We start from the raw sequence: 12,774 nt of genomic DNA on the forward strand, positions 1-12,774 counted from the left end.
TTATCCACTTTGCAACGGATACTGCCATGTCACGTTTTGATAATATTTCTGGTCTGAGCACTCGGACAAGTTCAATTCAGCTCTCGCTGGGAGAGGCGCCCCGGGGGTGCCCAGGTAACTGGCATAACTGAACAGTACAAGCATAAATAAATTTAAGCACAAAGCTCCCCCTTAAGTGCAAAGCCCCCCCCTCCTCCTCCTCCTTAAGTGCAGAGCTCCCCTTAATAAAAGCTCCCCTAAATTTTCTTTATATAGATTTTTAGATTTGAATTTTCTATATTCTCCCTCTTTATCATATATCAGAAGAAACAACAAGAAGAAGGTAAAGTAAATAAGAACAGAGAAGTAGAGAATTTCCTTAGCTTTTCAGTAGGTTTGAAGAGCCAAAACTTAGCTATAAAAAACTTAGCTTTAGAAAGATAGATGAATTGTAAAAATTTTAGTTTTAGAAAGATTTTTAAAGCCTTAGAGAGTAAATATTTTAGCTAAAACTAACTTACCTTAAATAGGAAGTTGAAAACATTTTGATAAACACTTAGGGTGTGTTTGGTATGCGCGTTTTCCATTTTCATTTTCTGGAAAATACACGTTTTCTAAAAAATGGTGTTTGGTTTGCGTTTTTCGTGCTTGTTTTCTAAAAAAATAGCTAGCGTTTTCTAGAAAAACAGAGAATGATAAAAAGTCATTTTCTATTTTCTAGAAAACGTGAGTTTTTCAGAAAATGAAAATGAAAAACACGTGTACCAAACACACCCTTAGCTTTTAAAATAAATTTTCTCATAGACTTTTTAGTTAAGTGAATGAATAGAAAAAAACCTTTATCAAAAGTTAAGTAGGGAGCTTAGTTTAAAAATAATCTATTTTTTTGAGAAAGTACTTAGATTTAAAAAAACTTTTTTCCTTAAAACAATTTAAACTAAGTTTGGAAAGAAGTTTTTATCTAAGTTTGTTGACTTTGAAAAGTAACTTAGAAAAAAAATTTAGTGTAAAAAGAGCGAACAAAAATATTTGATAAAACAAAAAAAAAATTTAGAGATTCAAAAATTAATTTTACTTTGTTAAATTTAAAAAATACTTAGCTTAAATAGTATCAACTTGTAAAACTTTAGCTAAGCCCACTTTCACTTAGAAGAGTAAGCCAATTTTAAAAAAAAAGTTAGCTCTCTTTTCCAAAAATCCTAAAGTCTAAGCATGAGTAATTAACAAAATTAAAACTAAATTTCCTTATCCAAATGTTTAACCATTAGCTACTAGCCGCTTATCTAAAAGACAATAGTTTTCACTTGGTTAGTCAAGTTAAGTTAGTGATCCAGTTAAATTTGACTAAGACAAGAGAACTTAACTTGATTAATGTAAATTGGTATTTATTACCCAGACTTATGTCGATGCACAGACATAAACATTCTTAAGTCCAGGCAGTACCTTATGCATTTCACACAATTCTAAGTGTTTTCATACACAAGCAAGTTAAACCTAGTGTGTTTGTGAGATGTTCTAACTGAAACTAGAGGTACATGATTTCTAGGGGTAAATTCTTAGGCTAAGTCCAAATTTTTTAAAACTAACAAAATTGGGATTTTGAAAACTATTTTTCCTAGAATTTTTTAATGACAATTTAGATTGATTATATATATATATATATATATATATATATATATATATATATATATATATATATATTAAAAGAACAAAGTAATAAAAGTCAATTCTATTCTACTAAGCACAAGACCAAACAAAAAGAAGAATTATCTACACAAGGAGTAAGTGTAAGTCCAATAGATACAATGCATGTCCAAAATATGATCAACTAGGAGGATCGTCAGCTGGAGGAGGTGATAGAGGTCGCTCGGGTGCATGTAGTGCTTGAAGAATCTCCTCTCGGAGAGAAGTGAATCCGAAGGACATCTCAGCCCGTAGTGTACGGAAGCCGTCCAAGACGAGCTGTCGTGTTTGCGCGGAAGACTCCTCGAGTCGAGCGAATCTATCCTTGATAGATATGGAAGTGGAAGGCTGGGTTGACTCCGAGGGCTGGGCTAAAGTTGAGGGCTGTGATTGATCGAGAGGAACCCCAAACATCTCAATATCTGTGAACTCTAATAACTCTTCCTGTCCCTCGGCGGGATAAAAATACTCATTTGGAGCTAGGACGAACCCCTCGGCTAGAGCAACAACCTCATCCTCAGCTAGATCGGTCGGCGGCGGCCCACCTCTCCATGTGAAGATCCCCTGAGCGGTGATGTCTATATGAGTTAACCTAAGGTGATGCTGGCCAATCTCGTCATAAGGTCTAAGGGAGGTAACCGTCCCCTGAGTCGTATCTATCCCTAAAGTCGAGAAGATATATGTCAGGACATGACAGTAAGGCATGTGGACTACAAGGGACGTAACGAGACTGACCGCTTGAATGATGTTATGAAACATGTGTAGTGCGATGTCTATATCTAAATGCTGATATAAGGCATACAAAAAGAAGGAATGTGAAGGACGCATCTTGGGACATCCTGAGAAGTGATCGGTAAAATGTATGCTGTCAGGGCTCGATACATAATGTAGTCCTAGACCCTAAGAGATAGTGACCCGAAGTCAGAAACTACAGGTGGTCTCTCCTCCCCCAAAAAATATATATAGAGTGTATATAATGTAATGTGGGAGTAGGGGTCGTCAAATGGTAGATCCCTACTAGGGTAGCACAAAAAGGGGCATGTAGAGGGTCTAAGATCTAGACTAGTACATAACAAAGCGGGGGTAAGCTGAAAGTCCCTTTCACCAACTCTGGTGGAGTAGGTCAGATCATCAACCCTCTCAAGGTTGTTATAGAACTGAGCACATATGTCTTGATTTACTGCATTACTGCAGTAAACCAACTTACCAAACTGAAAGTGCTCAATCAATAGGACAACGGGCTGACAATACTTAGTAAAGAAATGTTCTACTCAAATATCTACATTTAATTGGAGAAAATGTATGCTCAATAAACTCAATCCTATGTCGCTCAGTGGGGAACCTAGGATCGGCGGACGGGCACTACTGGAAGTAGACGCAATATTACGTCGTTTCCTAATTTTAACTAAACACAAATATAATAACAAAAATGCACAATAAAAGTATATAGAAACATTTAAGATAGGTTGGGGGTATACCTAGGAGGCATTGTGAGGCTTTGATGAGGTTTAGAGGGGAGGAACTCGAGTTGAAGGCACCTCGGTGTGAGTGATTCGCGAGAAAACGACGAACAGAGAAGCCTCTGTTCGCTGGAAATTCTCGTGTTGAGGGCGCCTTCAATGCCCTTGAAGGCGCCCTAAAGGTGGTATGGGAGGCGTCTCGATGTCAGTAGGAGGCGCCCTAAACGGGTTCGGCGAGAAATTTCCCGTCACTCTCGAGGGTGCCTCCTTTGCGTTGGAGGCGCCTTCGAGAGGCGCCTTGTTTTTATTTTTTCTCTTTTTTTTTGTTAGTTAAATTAATTAAGATTAGAGTTAATTAATTATGGTAAGTTTGTTAAAAAAAAATAATTAAGTTAAGTTTAATTAAGTTAATTAATTAGTCAATTATTTTTGATTAAATTAAATTTGATTAATTTAAGTTAGTCAATTTGATTAAATTAATTTGATTAAGTTAAGTAATTATGTTAAGTTAATTAATTTGGGTAGGTTAATTAATTAGATTAATTTGATTAAGTTAATTTGATTAAGTTAATTAATTAGGTTAAGTTAATTTGATTAAGTTAATAAATTAGGTTAAGTTAATTAGTTGTAAGATAAATTTTGTTAAGTTATTAATTAAGTTATGTTTAATTATGTTAATTAAATTAAAGTTTAAATTGTTGGTGCGGGAATCATCCGACGATCAAACCTGAGTTTTGATAATGACAAAGGATTCAAAGTTAAGGTGTGTTGTGATCTAACGTGCTTGACTAAGTGTTTCAGGAAAGTCTTAACTGTGGTTAGGCAGGGGAAAACCCTAGGGGGTGGTAACCCTAGGTCATAGGGGGTGGTAACCCTATGCGGAAAGTCTTGGTGGGTCGAGTTCTTCAGGCAAAAGTCCTAGGGGGTAACCCTAGGTGGAAATTCTTGGTGTTACGAACCAGGTGAAAGACTGGACCAGCCGGGAAGTGGAAGTCCAGCAGAAAGTCGGGAAGCATCGAGCACCGAACAAAAGTCCAGTCGATCTGGAGGATCGCGCTGGTAACAGGTAAATCTCCTGAGTGGAGTAGGTGAGGACGCGCTCCCCGTAGAGGAAACAGTAGGCGTCAAGTCGACCTAGGGTTTCCGGTTGGAAATTCGAAGTCAGACGCGGACAGTCCGGAGATTGTCATTATATTCTGTTATCATATCTACTGTTGTTTTGTGCTAACTTTGTGTTGCAAGGTATGTGTTTAGGACTAACACTTTTACAGGAGCAAAGGAGCACAAGTTTACCTCGGATGAACAATGTCTGAGGCGCTTCCATGGAGCTTGGAGGCGCCTCGGGTGCAAAAGATGAGCTGGCTGCGAAGCAGGCTTGGAGGCGCCCTGAAGGAGGCTCAAGGCACCTTGGACCGGTGGATGAAGGCGCCTTGAGGAAGCATGAAGGCACATTGAACCTGATAAGCTTCAACCAGTTCAGCCCTTATCGCAGCGTGTGACTCGGCTAGTATGGAGGCGCCTTGGATGGCTTTCAAGGCACCTTGAATATCCTTTATAAGAGGGTTTCAACCAGTAGCTCAGCACAACGAACTCCAAGCAATCCTTACGCTACAAGCTGCTCAAGAAACATCCAGAAGTGTTGTTACAAGCCCCCGACAACCCGGAACTTCAGATTCTGTTACTTTATTGTTGTCGATATAATTTGTTTTAGTGCTTTCAATTATAATATCTTATTGTACATTTTTACGAGCTTATAGTTGTTGCCCACGGAAAGCGATCAAGGATCGCGGGCCTTCGAGTAGGAGTCGATCTAGGCTCCGAACGAAGTAAATTCCACTGTGTCTCTGTGTTTGTTTCTTTATTCCGCTGCGTGTTTTAACTCCGATAGTTTTACGAATCGAACGAAATAGTCACGAGCGCTATTCACCCCCCTCTAGCGCGTCTCGATCCAACAATTGGTATCAGAGCGGGGTTCTTTTGAATCGGTGCAACCACCATTCAAAATAATTTTTTCGTGGTATTTTCAGAGTTTTCGGAGTCAATTAGAATTTAGCTTTATAGCTATATTCTAATTCTTTTCTCGAATCGATTTTTGCTCGAAGTTGGTGCAACACCACTCGAGATCGTTTTCTTTTAAATACTTCCCGCACTACTAATCCAGGACCAAGTCCTGAAATTTTCTTGTCGTTTATTTCTTTTTAATTGATCTAAAATGACCCAACAAGAGGGTTATAGCACTGTCCGTCCTCCGCTCTTCACCGGAGAGGACTTTGGTTACTGGAAGGGCAGAATGGAGAACTTCCTGAAGATTCAGTTCGAGACGTGGATGATCGTCAAGACTGGTTTGGATCTGCCAACGGATAAAGACGACAATCCTACACCCTGCGAGGATTGGGAACCTGCATTAATCAAGAAGGTGGAGGCAAATGCCAGAGCAACTTGTACCCTCCAGTGCGGACTAACAAAGGAGGAACTAAACCGCATCGGTCCATTCTCAAGCGCCAAGGAGCTATGGGAGAAGCTGATCGAACTTCACGAAGGGACCTCCGATACTAAAGTAAGTAAGCATGATTTACTATTCAATAAATTGTATAACTTAAAAATGCAGGAAAATGAGACGGCAAGCCAGCTACACGCGCGCATTCAAGACATCCTCAATTCTCTCCACGGAATCGGGCAAAAGGTAGAGAATCGGGATGTCATAAGGTACGCACTAAATTCGTTTCCGAGGAGCACATTGTGGGCATCAATGGTAGATGCCTACAAAGTCTCCAAGGATTTATCTAGTATTAAATTAGATGAATTGTTTTCAGAATTCGAACTTCACGAGCAGACTAATGCACAGCCAACCGAGAAGGGGGTTGCTTTGATTGCAGGTATTAGTCGAACGTGCGAACCGAGATCACGACGAAGAACTGAACCAGAGTCAGAAGAAGAACCCGACTCAGAAGATGAAGATGAAGAACTAACAACCGAGCTCATGAACCTTGTGAAGAGACTCTACAAGAAGAAGAAAGGCTTCAACAAGAAGGACCTAAAGAAGGCAGTCCAATCCAAGGAGGCCCAACCAAGTTCTAAGGTAAAGTTCGAAGTGATCTGCTACGGGTGCAATCAGAAGGGGCACATCAAGGCCAACTGCCCTAATCAAAAGGATGCGAAGAAACAAAGAAAGAAGAAGGCCCTAAACGCGACGTGGGACGAATCCTCAGAAAAAGATACCGACAATGAACTCAATCAGACGAGTTTACTCGCACTGATGGCCCGGGACCAGATCGACTAATCCGAGAGCGAGACCGAGTCGGAGGTCGAGTCCGAGCAAAGCCACGGATCCGTATCCGTTTCCGAAGGGCCTAATCCCCCTGTAAGTATCCCTCGCCTTAATAATCTAGTTAATTACTTTTTGCGAAAATTAGCTAAGTCGAACCTTAGAGTTAAGTCCCTTCTAAAGGAAGTAGAAGTCCTTAAAGAAGCGATTAACTTCAAATCTTTGACTGAACCAGTTCAGACTGGAAACTCAACTCAAGTTCAAAAACTTGAAGAAGAGAACTCCAGTCTGAAAACTCAAGTCAAGGATCTGGAGAAAACACTAGAACGGTTTTCTTTAGGTTCTAAGAATCTTGACCTAATTCTTGGGACACAAAGAGCCGTTTACAATAGAACTGGTCTAGGATTTAAACCAAAAAGAAAATATAAATCCTACTTATCTCTTGTAGAAAGAACAAATAGAAAAACAGTCCAAGCATGGGTCCCCAAGTCCAAATTGATTAATCAAGTTGGACTTGGTCAATATTGGATCCCGAAAGATCAAATACACTACCTTGATAGACTATATCGAGGCTATGATCCAGGGGGAGCAAAAAGGAAAACAATATTAATAAAATGAACATAATTTCAAAATTTAAAATTTGAAAATAAATTAAAATATTAAAATTCAAAATTTGAAAATAAATAAAAAATTAAATTAAAAAAATTTGAAATTAAATTCAAAATTCAAAATTCAATTAAAAATTTGAAATTAAATTAAAATTAAAAATTAAAAATTTAAAATTAAATTAAAATTCAAAATTAAATTCAAAATTTAAAATTCAAAATTCAAAATTCAATTAAATTCGAAATTAATTCAATTTCAATTTAAATCAATTTAAATTAGAAGGAGGATCCAGAATAACTGACACCCGTAACTAAATTACCCAACTGGGTAACCGAACTTAATCTACCCGAAATGGATAAACAAGAGTAGACTACCCGGCAGGGTAATTAAGGTTAGATAAAATGGGCTAGGTTTAACTTGACCCACGGTACTGGTGAAGTTTTTGGATGATAGTACGTTAGGGAAGCTTGGGCATCGCATGTCTAGGAAGATATGACTTCGACCTGGTGCATTTGGCCAAGTGGAACTGACCAAAGCTACCCTTAAATGGATCATAACTAGTTAGACCAAGGTTTAGTATTAAGTTCAATGGGTAGGACTATTTGAAAAACCTCGAAGGCATGGTTACTTTAATGAGTTCCTTGTAACTCACCATAGCCTAGAAGTTTATCCAAAAATGCTTACTTGTTGAACCCAAAGCTAAACCTGAATCTAACACAAAGTTAAACAAAACCCTTAAATTGAACCTCAATTCATCTCACAAAAATTATAGGATTCCCTGATTGAAAATTTAGATCGGGTGAGATGGCTAAGGAATTTAAAATTCAAATTCAAAAATTAGATTCATAATTAATATTATTTTTTCAAATAAAACTTAATTTCAAAATTTGAAAAATCATTTAAAAATCATTTTAAAAATCTTTTAAAAACTTAATTTCAAAATTACTTTCAAAATTATTTTAAAAATCTTTTAAAAACTTAATTTCAAAATTACTTTCAAAGATACTTAATTTCAAAATTACTTTCAAAATTTATTTTAAAAATCATTTAAAAACTTAATTTCAAAATTACTTTCAAAATTATTTTAAAAATCTTTTAAAAACTTAATTTCAAAATTACTTTTAAAAATTATTTTAAAAAAAATCTTTTAAAAACTTAATTTCAAAATTACTTTTAAAAATTATTTTAAAAAAAATCTTTTAAAAACTTAATTTCAAAATTACTTTCAAAATTATTTTAAAAATCTTTTAAAAACTTAATTTCAAAATTACTTTTAAAAATTATTTTTTAAAAAAAAAACTTTTAAAAACTTAATTTCAAAATTACTTTTAAAAATTATTTTAAAAATCTTTTAAAAACTTAATTTCAAAATTACTTTCAAAATTATTTTAAAAAAAAAATCTTTTAAAAACTTAATTTCAAAATTACTTTCAAAATTATTTTAAAAAATCTTTTAAAAACTTAATTTCAAAATCATTTGAAAAATCTTTTAAAAATTATTTTAAAAATAATTTAAAACTTAATCTGAAAAAGTCTTTAAAATTAACTAACTTAAAATTATTAACTTCAAAATAAACCTAAAGTTAGATCTGTGTTTCAACAAATACAAACTTAAACTTAATCATTTCACTTTCTTTTCATCAAATAGAGTCCAATTCAAACAATTTATGTGTAGGAATATAAAGAATTGGATCAGTGTATGTTAGATAGTAGATGCTCCAGACACATGACTGGAGATAAACTAAAGTTCACAAAGCTCAAACTAAAGAATCTAGGATCTGTTGCATTCGGCAACGACGACAAACTTAAGGTAATCGGAAGAGGTAACATCGAACTTAGTTCCGATTTTATTATTTGAAAAGTTCTATTACACTACAAGAAAAAAGCTAATAGACAATGCTTTTAAAGCGTTGTCTTTGTGCCTAAAAAAGCGTTGTTAAAGGCACTGTTGTTAAAAGTCTGCTCAACGACAACGCTTTTAAAGCGTTGTCGTTTGTAGCAAGGACAACGCTTTTGCAACGCTCTAAAAGCGTTATGTATTTTTTTTGCAAAAACATCATTATTGCAACGCTTTAAAAGCGTTGTTGTTTTTGGCAAAGACAACACTTGTGCAACGCTTTAAAAGCGTTGTCTTTTAAAAATTAAATTAAAAAAATTATTTACAAAACCATTTTTTTATATTTACAAAGCTATTAATTTTCTTTTACCATATCCAGATTCGAATTTGACATATAAAATAGCATTAATTAACTCAGCTAATGATTTCAAACTCGTACCAAACAATAGAATTCAACTACAAAGTATTAGTATTTACAGGAGAATTCAACTATACACAAAGACTAAATATTTATGTTTCAAAGTAGTTAGTGACATTCAAATTTAAAACAAAAAAAGCACAAAATAGCTAGCCAGCCTCGAAGACAACGATCTACATGCTTACTTCTACTAGATATATTGATCAAAATGGATTGATGGCTTGAGACTGAGACAAAACATCTACCACTGTGTATCTGTCACAGAAAACAATATCATCAGTATTATGCAAAAGAAATTTTCGTACGTTAAGGAAAATTAGGAAAATTTAGTCAACAATCAACAAAAACAAAAACAAAATTTCCTTTGCAGCGTCTGTAAAGTATAAACAATATATAAACGATAGATGTCACAGCAATGTAACCAATATTGACAATATTATATATAATATAGATATCATAAAGTGTGTAATTATCCATGTGATCATGTATAATAATTCCTCAACATCAATCTTCTACTAAACATCCTACATAATCATTGAGAGGTACTTATAATTTAAAAATGCTGTCAGATGAACTAGAATTCTAGAAAGCATAAGATTCACTTTATTTACAATTTAAAAATGCAAGCTAAATAACATACAAGTTTCTCAATGGCTTTGTAGCTAGAAGAAAGTAATCTAGACAGTGAACTCTTCTTCAGCTCCTTGTTAACAATTGTATTGAGTGTAAGAGTTATTGCACTAACAATTTCCTCTTCCTCTTCATATGAAAGATTCCATTTCTCCAAGTCCTAGATATGAAAGAAGTTACACAAAACAAATAACCAATCAATATCAATTTATGAAGAAAACACCAAGATTGCCCAAATACATAAAAAATTTAAAAAATAGAAAGCTTCCAAACATCTTCCAATATTTTAGATAAACACTCTTGATTGTTTACATGCCTTATAATCTTGGACTTATAAGCATTGGATGATCATATAGCTTACAAGATAGATGGTCTCCCCCTTTTGAAATATTCATAAAGGCTTTAGGAGGATGGTTTCATCAATACATGTACAACTATGAAAGTGATATTTCAGCATTTTTACAGGCCTACAATTTGTCAATGGTTCTATCTATCTAGAAGATACAAGTACTTTTTGGGTAATCGGTGAAATCTATTTTTTCATGCAGTTTCCCTATAACAACAGGATTAGAAGACAGAAAACCACAATTTCACTTTTTGGGTAATCGGTTCTATCTATCTAGAAGATACCAACAAACTTTATCAAGCTATAATGCCACAATTGACAAAATAAATTGTTTCCTACTATCAAGTTCTGGGGATTGACAAAATAAATTGTTTCCTGCTATCAAGTTCGATTTTGATTCTTTGAAATATTCTTATCTATGTGAAGATCAGTAAAAGTGTAGCTTTTGTGTCTTAAAAGATTTAAAACTAATAGGAAATTGCAGTAAAAGCATAGCATCTCATCATTTCATACTCATTTAGAGGAGGTGAAAAAAAACAGGATCTGTCTGTATAGCACATTCTTACATTGCCACTGAAGCCAATTTTCATGTGAAAGGAATATAACATAGATACATTCAGATCATGCAGAACCCAAGTATATGGTACTGATAATAAATCTTTCACAGCAGAGAACAAGATGGTCATTCAACATCTACAATCAAATACTGATAAAGAACTTAAACTTAATGGTGGAAAAAACTATTCAAACAGATTACATACTGCAAAACAGTGAATACTAGAGATACATTGGAAGTTTCTTGGCAACATGGCCTGAACTAGCAATAGCAGATGTTAATTCAGTTACAACTTACAATCATTTCTGAACAAGGATGGTAATCCTCATTGCTTATATCAAAACACTGTATAGTGGCATGAATACATTTTTCGCTGCAGACGGATATCAGCATCAGACAAAAATTTCAAGCTATAGATCATGTAGTTTCTTGTTGCACCTTAAATTGCATGTATTACAACTACATCTATAGTATTTTGTTACCTCGCCTATCCAGATCAAAACTTCAAGATTTTATAGATCCTGCATAACTGCCGAAGCATCTTCACAAAGCTTATGCAATGCTGAGGAACAAGCATTTGAAGAAATTGATTTTGTGAGCTATTGTTCACAATGGGCTATTATTAAAGAAAAAATCTAAATAGAGGAAGCACTTGGTGATACACTAAGAAATGGTTGGCAGTTTTACAAAGAGAAATTAGTGTTAATTCTCAAGATAAAAAAAACATGAAGAATGTAGTCGTATTTGAAGCATTACCAGATATCAGAGCAATTTGTAAGGGCAAGATGAAGTCCATTTCCATAAAGTCATTTTTGCACAGGTTGCTTCAGAACCCCATGAGACATCATCTCATCCACCGCATCCTTGGAGGAAGCAAGCCATGCGTAACGGACATTTGCATTGCCACAAATCCTTTTTGTCATTTCAACATGTTCTTTGAAGAGGTTAAATCAAACTTGACCTAAAACATGAGGGAGCTAGCTGGCAGCAAGGGGGAGTGTGGAGGTCAGCCAAGGGTAGGGGAAGGCGTTAAGAACCTTCTTGTTGTAGATGTTGAACACCACGTTCAACGCTCACCACGTGGCGAAGTAAAATCCAATCTTGACCTTCTACACCACCGCTGATCGGCTCGCCGATTAGCTCTCCTCCTCACCATCAATCGGCCATTAGGGAACCCCCTTGGAGGTCTCCGTGGAGAGTCATCCCTCCTCCATTAGATCAGCAACCAACGTATCGATCTCCTGCCGCGATCCGCACCTGGACAAGGTGGAGACACGTAGAGGTTGAGATCGACATCGTACTACTGCTCGCTTCGAGCGGCAGTGAAGGCTTTCAAGGCAAGGCGCGACTGGTGCTAAAAAACCTCACTGTTTGAAGGTGTTCGGAGGAGAGATTCGTGGAGAGGGGTTTGTGGAAGAGAGGTTGGACGGAGAGGAGTTCGAAGGAGAGATTCGCGGACTGGGGAGAGGGAGGAGAAGACTATGCATGAGTTGGTGAGTTGGTAGGAGAGATTCAGAGAAAGGTGGGTGCCAAAGTGAAACCTAGGTCTTTTCTACTCCTTAGTTGCATCCAACGGTTCAGATCATCCTAGATTTAGATGAGGGCTTGACAATAGACAACACTTTTTAAAAAACATTGTGTTTGACCTATAAAAATCACTAATAGACAACAATTTTTAAAAAAGCGTTGTCTATTAGTAAGAAAATAAAGAAATAGACAACGTTTTTCACTAAAATCGTTGTTAAAAAGAAAAAGACAATGCTTTTTTTAAAAAATGTTGTCTTTTAAGTGTTGTAAAATCTCAATTTTCTTGTAGTGTTAGTTGAAAACTTCAATTTTAATCTTCTAAGTATAAGCCAATTATGTGATAGTGGATATTTAGTTACCTTTGACAAATCTAGTTATTTAGTTAAAAATATTGAAAACCCGGAAATCACACTTAAAGGACATAGGAAAAATAACATGTACTCAATTAATCTACCCACTTCCTCAAT

At 35.5% G+C, this 12,774-nt stretch overlaps 1 long non-coding RNA gene across 1 annotated transcript; it reads right to left on the reverse strand.

Moving 5' to 3' along the window:
- Positions 1-9,266: 9,266 nt before the first annotated feature.
- On the reverse strand, positions 9,267-12,443 carry LOC122009782. Its single transcript, XR_006119654.1, has 4 exons — positions 11,537-12,443; positions 11,263-11,342; positions 9,889-10,038; positions 9,267-9,503 (listed from the first exon to the last, which is right to left on the reverse strand). It is a non-coding gene; the product is annotated as an uncharacterized LOC122009782 (long non-coding RNA).
- Between the last annotated feature and the right edge of the window lie 331 nt (positions 12,444-12,774).

The sequence above is a fragment of the Zingiber officinale genome, chromosome 8A, assembly GCF_018446385.1.
Source record: "Zingiber officinale cultivar Zhangliang chromosome 8A, Zo_v1.1, whole genome shotgun sequence".
In the NCBI taxonomy this organism is placed as follows: domain Eukaryota; kingdom Viridiplantae; phylum Streptophyta; class Magnoliopsida; order Zingiberales; family Zingiberaceae; genus Zingiber; species Zingiber officinale.